Source organism: Corythoichthys intestinalis, chromosome 10 (genome assembly GCF_030265065.1).
Source record: "Corythoichthys intestinalis isolate RoL2023-P3 chromosome 10, ASM3026506v1, whole genome shotgun sequence".
Lineage (NCBI taxonomy): Eukaryota > Metazoa > Chordata > Actinopteri > Syngnathiformes > Syngnathidae > Corythoichthys > Corythoichthys intestinalis.
The window spans coordinates 56574858-56584231 of record NC_080404.1 but is presented as its reverse complement, the minus strand read 5'-3'; the positions used below and the strand labels follow the sequence as shown (position 1 = coordinate 56584231).

The following is a 9374-nucleotide window of genomic DNA, read 5'->3' as shown; positions in this document are numbered from 1 at the left end:
TGTAATAAACATAACACAATAACAAGTCATTCCGAGCTTGAGTTTGTCTTGAAACATCAGATCAACATATGAAGCATTGACGTTTTAAAAATGAAATTTACAGCCTTTTTTTTTGTAAATACTTTCATTCGTGTTTCCTCACTGGCTCCTTTGCAGGAAAGTCCGGTGCCTTCCACGAATGTGCAAAAACACACGCCAAGATAATTACACCCTTTGTGTAGCCACACACAAAGCTCATTAACACACAAACATCTGCGCTAGCGCACAAACACACGCCGAGTGTCATGTCAGTGCATGTGAGTCAGGGTGGCGGTCGGGCTGCGAGGCGGATTGCTCCATCCATCTGTGGAGAAAAGAGAAGTCGCCATTTACAGCTGCGTTTCACTCAGTCCCAAAGTTTCTCAGAACTCAACAATTGCTTCACTTTCATCTGTCCTTTCTTTGTCTTTTTGCCGTCGGCGTCAAAACACCGCCGAGTCGGTAGATCGTGGGGACGCTTCGCAAAGTAAATCTTCCCAGGGACAAATTCGTAATTTTTTCTCCCGTCCAAAATTCACGCTAAGCAGGCTCTCTTAGGATTTCGCCCCTGACATTCACAGTTTTGGAGAAACTGAGTTTGTTTTTGAGGGTTGAATTATTTTGAATGCAACTGTTTGTATATATGTACATATATATTTTATTTTTAAAAATTTTCCTGGATTATATATATATTTATTTATTTATTTTAGATTTTTTTTTTTTACCTTGGCTCCATCAGGGTTGCTGGAAGCCACTCACAGCAGAGGTTGCAGAGGTTTTTTTTTTTTTTTTTTTTTAGTTTTTCCCATACAAAAACAGCCTTTTCAGTCCAAATTTTTCATGCTAGCGAGTTTCATCCATACAAGTCGTGCACAACTGCAGTACAAATGCATGCTGGATAGTTTACGTACTACTACTGGGCTACTACAAAGACAGCGTTCTATTTCACCTACAGTGTGTGCTGTAGTTTTTGTATCGATAATAAAAACTCCCGTGCATAATAATGCAATTCGCCGCAGCTATATGGCACAATGACACATAAAAATATTTGAAAACTAAAAGGTCCAATAAGCCTCTTTTCCCAAATAGTGCATTATTCAGTGTGACCCGGTAGCAAGCAATGTGTCAGGTGGTGACCGTGTTATTTTTAAAAAAAAAATTTTTTTAATAGATAAATTCAACATAGAGGATGTATTTAACTCATTTGCTCATGTTCTACGTTCTATTTTTAATTGTTTCAGTGTCTTTTACGTTTTCTTCACAAGAGACATTCTGATGCAACTTGGCTCCAAAGCACAATGCTGAAAATCCATTTTAAAGCAATAAAACTGGCCACTGGAGGGCAGCACCGCATTTGGTAAGACCCGCAACCCGATTCAACGGAACGAACGGCCTGGCCGCACGGCCGGGGCGCCGGTGGAAGACGACCAAATGGATGACCAAGAGGCCAGGCGCTGGACGACCGAGCAGAACGACCGAGACCACCAGTGCAGCGCACAATGCCGTTGAGTCCGTGCTGCTCGCCGAGCAAAGCCCGCGCCACCGTGCTCTGCCGCTCGCGTCCCCCACTACCCTCCAGTGTCCCGCGACTCAGCCGGAAAGGCACACGGCCAAACCAGTTCCCTCCCAGGAACACAACATGCCCCACACAATTCCCCAGGCGAACTCCGACACGAGGCAGTGGTCACCACAAAAGAAAGACTAAAAAAAATCCATCTTGACGAGACAGGCGGCGATGAGGGAAAAGTTAACCCTGGCTGTCGCGGCTACAACAGCGTCATCTCTCAGTTTTGTGTAAATAAATTGTTACTTTGCTATCAAAAGCTCTATTTGTCTTGTTGTTTATGTTATTTTGTAGAAGGAAAACATTCAGATTTTTGGGATGTCACATAAGAAAAAGCTGTTAAAGTCAAATTTATGTTTGAAATGTATGCTTTTACAAAAAGCTGAATTTCTCAGTTTTTTTCAACAGAAATTGGAAAATTGCTCATACTAAGCTATTTTCTAATGCTGATTTCTAAAGAATGGAAAAAGATATAAACTAACTTTTTTTCCTGCTGATAGAAGAGAGTGTAATCTTAGTTTTGGTGGGTTCCATGTTTATATAGCAATAGAGCATAATTTTCTGTGGGCCTTGCAAAATCAGTCAAAATCCAGTAAAACGGCCGGGAGCGAAGGGTTTTGCTGCGGTGAAAATGGCTGGGAGTGAATGAGTTAATATCAAAAGTTCAATACGCTACTGCAGAGGTCCCCATCCACCGGGCCGCAGACCGGTACCGGTCCGTGGCGCATTTGCTACCGGGCCGAACATAAATAATATTTTATTAACGACAGCATTCTGGCCAAATTAACTTTGGCCTGTGCCCCTGTTTAACACATCAATATCCCTGTCTACTCAAGATATACTGTAATACTACAGTATAGATTAGAATGTCGTCATAGAAGCCCATTGATTGGATTGCAAGCAGTACATCTTGTTTTATATATATAATATATCTATGTACGCTTGTCCTTCATAATAACGTATGACTAGGTCGCGGGCGCAGCACATTTGTTCGCCCACACGAGCGAAAATGACTGGAAAACAGACGTCTTGGAGTGATTTTTTACGGCAAAAAAGAACACCTGATGAGCCAGAAGATGAGCATACAACCTCGAAGAACCACGAACTGCGAAAGAGTGGATTCGTGACCCTTTTGTGAATAAACCGAGTGATTCGAGCATGTCTGTGCAACAGGAGGATCAGCTTGTAGAGATCGCAAATAACGGCGACCTTAATTAAACGTACATTTGAGACAGTTAAAGTCATTCCGGAATATCCTGACAGCGCTACAAGAACACTGAAAACCTTGCTACACTTTCCAACATCGCATCTTTGTGAAGTGGGCTTCTTGATTAATGCTTAACGTGCTGCTAACATGGCAGGATGGGTCAGAGGAGAACTTTTCTACATTTCCATCCACGATCAAACGTAAGTTAATATTCCTTTCTTTAAAGAAAGTTTGTAGTGTTTACTTTGGAATCGCTGCATTCGCAGCCATTTTTAATGTTACGCGCATAGTTGCAGTTTTTGATGGGTTGCAAAATTTGTCAAAACACCGGCCCGTGGAAAAAAAAGACCCAAATCACACCAGTCCGTGGTGCAAAAAAGATTGGGGACCCCTGCGCTACTGCAGTGTTTTTCAACCGGTGCTGTGAGAGATCGTCAGGTCTGCCGCGAGAAATTATCCACATTTTTCTTTTTTTTCTTATTACGTCTTCGGATGGAGTTGCAGTAGGAAAAAAGGAGTAGAATTAGGGTTTCGGCCGTGTACAGATGAGCGAGATATTGCTCGTGTCGCGTTCGAAAACTGCTCGGATTTCTAGCCATCGGCCACCTTGCTGTCCGCGACAACGTGGACCCCAGCACGTCTACTGTACATCATTTGATTAGAGTCGTCAAGTGTCGTTATACACGAAAGTGTCCTTTCCATTTTATCCATAAGTGACAATCCCCAATCTTCCCCCTGGGTTTTATTCCAACTAGAGCAGGGCGGTAAACCGAAAATTTACCGTCACCGAAATTCTGAACGATGACCGACGTAATTTTGACCATGTCGGTAAATTCGGTAAATTAATAAAACAAGAAAATATAGTCTTTTCATCCCGCTTTGATTCTGTGTTGTTCGTCTATGTTCATTCCCCTTTAAGAAAGCAGTGAATGTGCTTACGTAGGGAGTCACGTGATCATCAGGAAGCCAATCAAACAAAAGCCCGGTAAGCTAACGCTAGCAGCTAACGCTACAAGCAAAACGTGATGGAGTGTGGCTTAAGGGAGGTTCACCAAACTTTCAACCGAAATTTAGTACACTCTTGGTGGCATCCAGACGGGCTTTCACCCGCTGTCCTCCTTTGTTCTCACGATTTCCAGAGATGGTGTTTTCAGTGCTTTCTACTGGTAGCCAGGCTAACGCTAGGTAGCGGCTAACGCTACAAATGAACGTTATGGGGTCGGATAGCGGCTCTAACCTTGTCGAAACGGCTGAACTTAATGAGTGGATTGGGCACGGACTGCATCTAGCAATTACTATGTGGCGTTATTTTGTATCTGTCTGTGTGTGATTCCTCTGATAGCTTTTGTGATGGTAAAGCATTCAGCATAAAGTACAATCCAACGGCAAAACTTATAATGACCGAGAAATGGCTCCAGCTATTTTTATTGTGCGTGCATTTATTAAAAAATGCACTGGGGGGGAAAAAAACCCTTAAACCATAAAGTAAACACTTGTATTTAATAATTATGTCACAGCAGCCATTAACAATAAGTTGTCTTTTTGAAGTGTACTGTTCAAGCTGCAAGTCATTTTTGTTACAATTACATGTTTGCACAGGCATATTGATTTTGACAATGTACATTGTTCAAGTCATACACGCTGTTATAAATGTTCATACTTGAATTCTTATTGCTTACAATACATTTTTATAAACTTAATGTTTAGACTGCATGTACAATTGTTAAATACAGTATATCAAATTGAATGCTGGTAAATAAATCTACAAGAAATAGTTAATCTGTATTTCATGCATTGATTCAGATTTTCAAATTATACAACAGTCCGCTTGGGCGAATTTATCGTCATTTATCGTTATCGAGATAAATCTGCTCAATTTATCGTGATACATGTTTAAGGCCATATCGCCCAGCCCTAATTCCAACACATTGTAGAGGACAGCAAGGTGGCCAATGGCTAGAAATCCGAGCACTTCTTGAACGCGACACGAGCAGCTATCCAACAGCGCCATGATTCCAAGCAAGCTTAAACGTCATCTCCAAACAAAACACCCGTCGCTTCAAACTGTGGACTATTTTGTCAGCGCTGACGAGTTTGGTTGGGGGGAGGGGGGGGTCACGCAAGCGAGTGAATTGTTTATTTATCCTGGTAGCCTCCCTTTTTTTCCTCCTCAAACAAAACATTTTGTCTCTTTTGTTGCTCTGCCACCTTTGCAGAATTCGCACAAAAGCATTAGCATCGACTTCCGTCTTTATAATGAATGGGGAAAGGGGGAAGAGGCATAAGCCGTAAAGCAGTCAACAAATTTGTAGTTTTTTTTGTGTGTTTTAGTGCCGGTGAAAGCGATACAGACCCTCTCAAGATATAAAAGAGGTGTTATTCGACTCGTTGTCAGTTGACATATTATCACAAATGTTATGAAAATATTTTATGAAGGTTGAAAGGTTACCTAGAGTTGTTTTAAAAAGGCCAAATCAATTACTGTGTGGCAAATAAGTATTTAGCCAACCACTAATTGTGCAAGTTCTCCCACTTGAAAATATTAGAAGAGGCCTGTAATTTTCAACATGGGTAAACCTCAACCATGTGAGACAGAATGTGGGGGAAAAAAACAGAAAATCACATTGTTTGATTTTTAAAGAATTTATTTGCAAATCATGGTGGAAAATAAGTATTTGGTCAATACCAAAAGTTCATCTCAATACTTTGTTATGTACCCTTTGTTGGCAATAACGGAGGCCAAACGTTTTCTGTAACTCTTCACAAGCTTTTCGCACACTGTTGTTGGTATTTTGGCCCATTCCTCCATGCAGATCTCCTCTAAAGCAGTGATGTTTTGGGGCTGTCGTTGGGCAACACGGACTTGCAACCCCCTCCGCAGATTTTCTATGTGGTTGAGACCTGGAGACTGGCTAGGCCACTCCAGGACCTTGAAATGCATCTTACGAAGCCACTCCTTTGTTGCCCTGGCTGTGTGTTTGGGATCATTGTCATGCTGAAAGACCCAGCCACGTCTCATCTTCAATGCCCTTGCTGATGGAAGGAGATTTTCACTCAAAATCTCTCGATACATGACCCCATTCATTCTTTCCTTTACACAGATCATTCGTCCTGGTCCCTTTGCAGAAAAACAGTCCCAAAGCATGATGTTTCCACCCTCCATGCTTCACAGTGGGTATGGTGTTCTTCGGATGCAATTGAGTATTCTTTCTCCTCCAAACACGAGAACCTGTGTTTCTACCCAAAAGTTCTATTTTGGTTTCACCTGACCATAACACATTCTCCCAGTCCTCTTCTGGATCATCCAAATGCTCTCTAGTGAACCGCAGACGGGCCTGGACGTGTATTTTCTTCAGCAGGGGGACACGTCTGGCAGTGCAGGATTTGAGCGGCGCATTGTGTTACTGATCGTAGCCTTTGTCACTGTGGTCCCAGCTCTTTGTAGGTCATTCACTTGGTCCCCCCGTGTGGTTCTGGGAGTTTTGCTCACCGTTCCTGTTATAATTTTGACGCCACGGGGTGAGATCTTGCATGGAGCCCCAGATCGAGGGAGATTATCAGTGGTCTTGTATGTCTTCCATTTTCTAATAATTGCTCCCACAGTTGATTTCTTTACACCAAGCGAAGATTGAAGAGGTACAGAAAACGTTTGGCCTATTGAGATGAACTTTTGTTGTCGACTAAATACTTATTTTCCACCATGATTTGCAAATAAATTCTTTAAAAATCAAACAATGTGATTTTCTGGGGTTTTTTTCCCACACTGTCTCTCATGGTTGAGGTTTACCCATGTTGACAATTATCGGCCTCTCTAATCTTTTCAAGTAGGAGAACTTGCACAATTGGTGGTTCACCAAATACTTATTTGCCCCAGTGTATATTGAAAGTAATCGAGTAAAAATTGCTGCTGTAATCTCATTTTTTCCATTAGGCATGTTTGGTTTTAAACAAGGCGTGATACTGGTGTGCGGCCACAGCGTACACATCTGTTGTTGCTCATCGTGGTCCTCAGTGTGCTCAGGGAGCTTGTGTGTCTGCTCAGACACATGAAAAATTAGAGGGAACATTACCCACAACACGCTGCAATGCAATGACAATGCGAGACAGCTAATTCATTTAGACTGGAAGGGGCGAATTTGCGTGAGTTAAGTTTAGTGAGTTAAGCTAACTCAGTGAGTTTAGTTGAAATTGTAGTGTCCCCCGTGTTGCGCCCAGTGAGGTGGTACGCTAGCGCCTGCAGTGTTTGCAGCGATTTGGCTCAGAGTTGCATCAGCCCGAGTGGCGCAGACATGCAGCTGCCTTTCACAATTGTTGTCTGGGCTGACACCTTTGCGCACTAGTAATCAGAAAAGAAGACTCAAGGTCAAGGAGAAAATTATTTACACTGTCTCGGGCCACCACGAAAGAAGTGGTCGATTCAATCAAAGTCAATTTAGCTTTGTTGTAAAGGGCATATGTTATTGAATACAGCTGCGTTCAAATCTATTCAACCCCCTCTGGAGTTAAGTGTAAGAGTACTGTAGTATATTTATTTTTTAATCTTTTCTATAATCAGATGAAATTAACTTTGCAATACTTACAGTTGCATTTGTCTACGTTAACAGCGATGGGGGTTGAATTACTTTGAGTAGATCTGTATGCATGTACAGTATGTTTATTTTTTTTCTTTAATTTTCATGGATTATAGTTATTTTCATGTATTCATTATTATTTTATCATTTTAAAATTGTATTATGTATTTTTTTAAATATATAATTATTTCTTCATTCATTACTGTATTGTAGTATTTTTTACATTGTCAATAATGCATTTTTATTTGTTAGTATTGTATATATAAATAATATATTAAAACTCTTAGATTTATCGTTATATATTTTATTGTATTTCGTGATCTTATTTTAGTATTGTTCATTTTATTCATTTTGTATTTTAATATATAAATATGTGTATTTAATGACAAATTATTAGTATTTTATTCATTATTATTTATTTATTTGTTATAACTGTAATTTAGTATTTTTTGTTATTATCAATAATAATATAATTTGATTTACTTAATTTTTAAAAAATATTTACTGTATGTATAATAATTTTACATGTGTTATATACTGTATAAATAATATATTAAAACTCTTAGATTTATCGTTATATATTTTATTGTATTTCGTGATCTTATTTTAGTATTGTTCATTTCATTCATTTTGTATTTTAATATATAAATATGTGTATTTAATGACAAATTATAAGTATTTTATTCATTATTATTTATTTATTTGTTATAACTTTAATTTAGTATTTTTTGTTATTATCATTATGTTGTTATTATCATTATCATATCAATAATATAATTTAATTTACTTAATTAAAAAAATATTTACTGTATGTATAATCATTTTAAATGTGTTATATATGTTATTCATTATTGTATTTCATAACATTTTATTGTATTACTATATGTTTTGCCCATGCATTTTTTAAGATTTTGAATTTTTAGTAATTTAGTATTTTTTGTTATCATCAATAATATTATAATTTGATTTACTTCATTTTAAAAAAAAATTTACTCTATGTATAATCATTTTAAATGTGTTATATATGTTATTCATTATTGTATTTCATATCACATTTTATCGTATTACTATATTTTTTGCTCATGTATTTTTTAATATTTTAAATTTTTCATGATCTTATTTTTTATATATAATATTTATATTTAATAGCTTCAATCGTGCCTGCCCAAACTTAAATATGTGAAATTAGACAAGCAAGTAAATCAATAATAATTTTTTTTTTTTAAATGCATATATTTTTGGTTCTTGTGTTTTGAGGGTGAGAGGAGTGCTTTTCTACTAAATATATAAAAATGTCTTCATTTCTGGTAAGAAAAAAAAAGCTGCATTTTGTTCAGAAAAATATGTTATTTCTCGATGAAAAACACATATTTAAATGAGAATTTTCTTGTTTTTGAAGAAGAAAAAAACTTTGCATCCAGTACAATCCGTCCTGCATCTTTTCAAGTGTCAAGAGTTGCACAAGTTGCGGCGTACATTTCACAATCAAAGCGCTCCGAACGTACTCAAACACACCAGAGCGGCGTCGCCCGTGGCAACGGGCTGGCTTTCTGCTCACCTGATCAAAGTGTAGCTTTGACAAGCACGTGAGTCAGTTCTTTACTTCCTCTATTTTCCCGCCTTTTGACTTTCTTTAACCCTTTATAACGGTCATATATACAGTGCCTTGCAAAAGTATTCGGCCCCCTTGAACCTTGCAACCTTTCGCCACATTTCAGGCTTCAAACATAAAGATATAAAATTTTAATTTTTTGTCAAGAATCAACAACAAGTGGGACACAATCGTGAAGTGGAACAAAATCTATTGGATAATTTCAACTTTTTTAACAAATAAAAAACTGAAAAGTGGGGCGTGCAATATTATTCGGCCCACTTGCGTTAATACTTTGTAGCGCCACCTTTTGCTCCAATTACAGCTGCAAGTCGCTTGGGGTATGTTTCTATCAGTTTTGCACATCGAGAGACTGACATTCTTGCCCATTCTTCCTTGCAAAACAGCTCCAGCTCAGTGAGG

The 9374-nt window shown here is 38.5% G+C and overlaps 1 protein-coding gene across 1 annotated transcript in view; it reads right to left on the bottom strand.

The window, feature by feature from the left end:
• The window catches only part of LOC130923394 (uncharacterized), a 147212-nt gene continuing 137838 nt past the window's right edge, over positions 1-9374 (bottom strand). The window contains exon 5 of the transcript XR_009064699.1: positions 1-343. The gene's annotated coding sequence lies outside the window, so the exon portion shown is untranslated. The remainder of the gene's footprint in view (positions 344-9374) is intronic.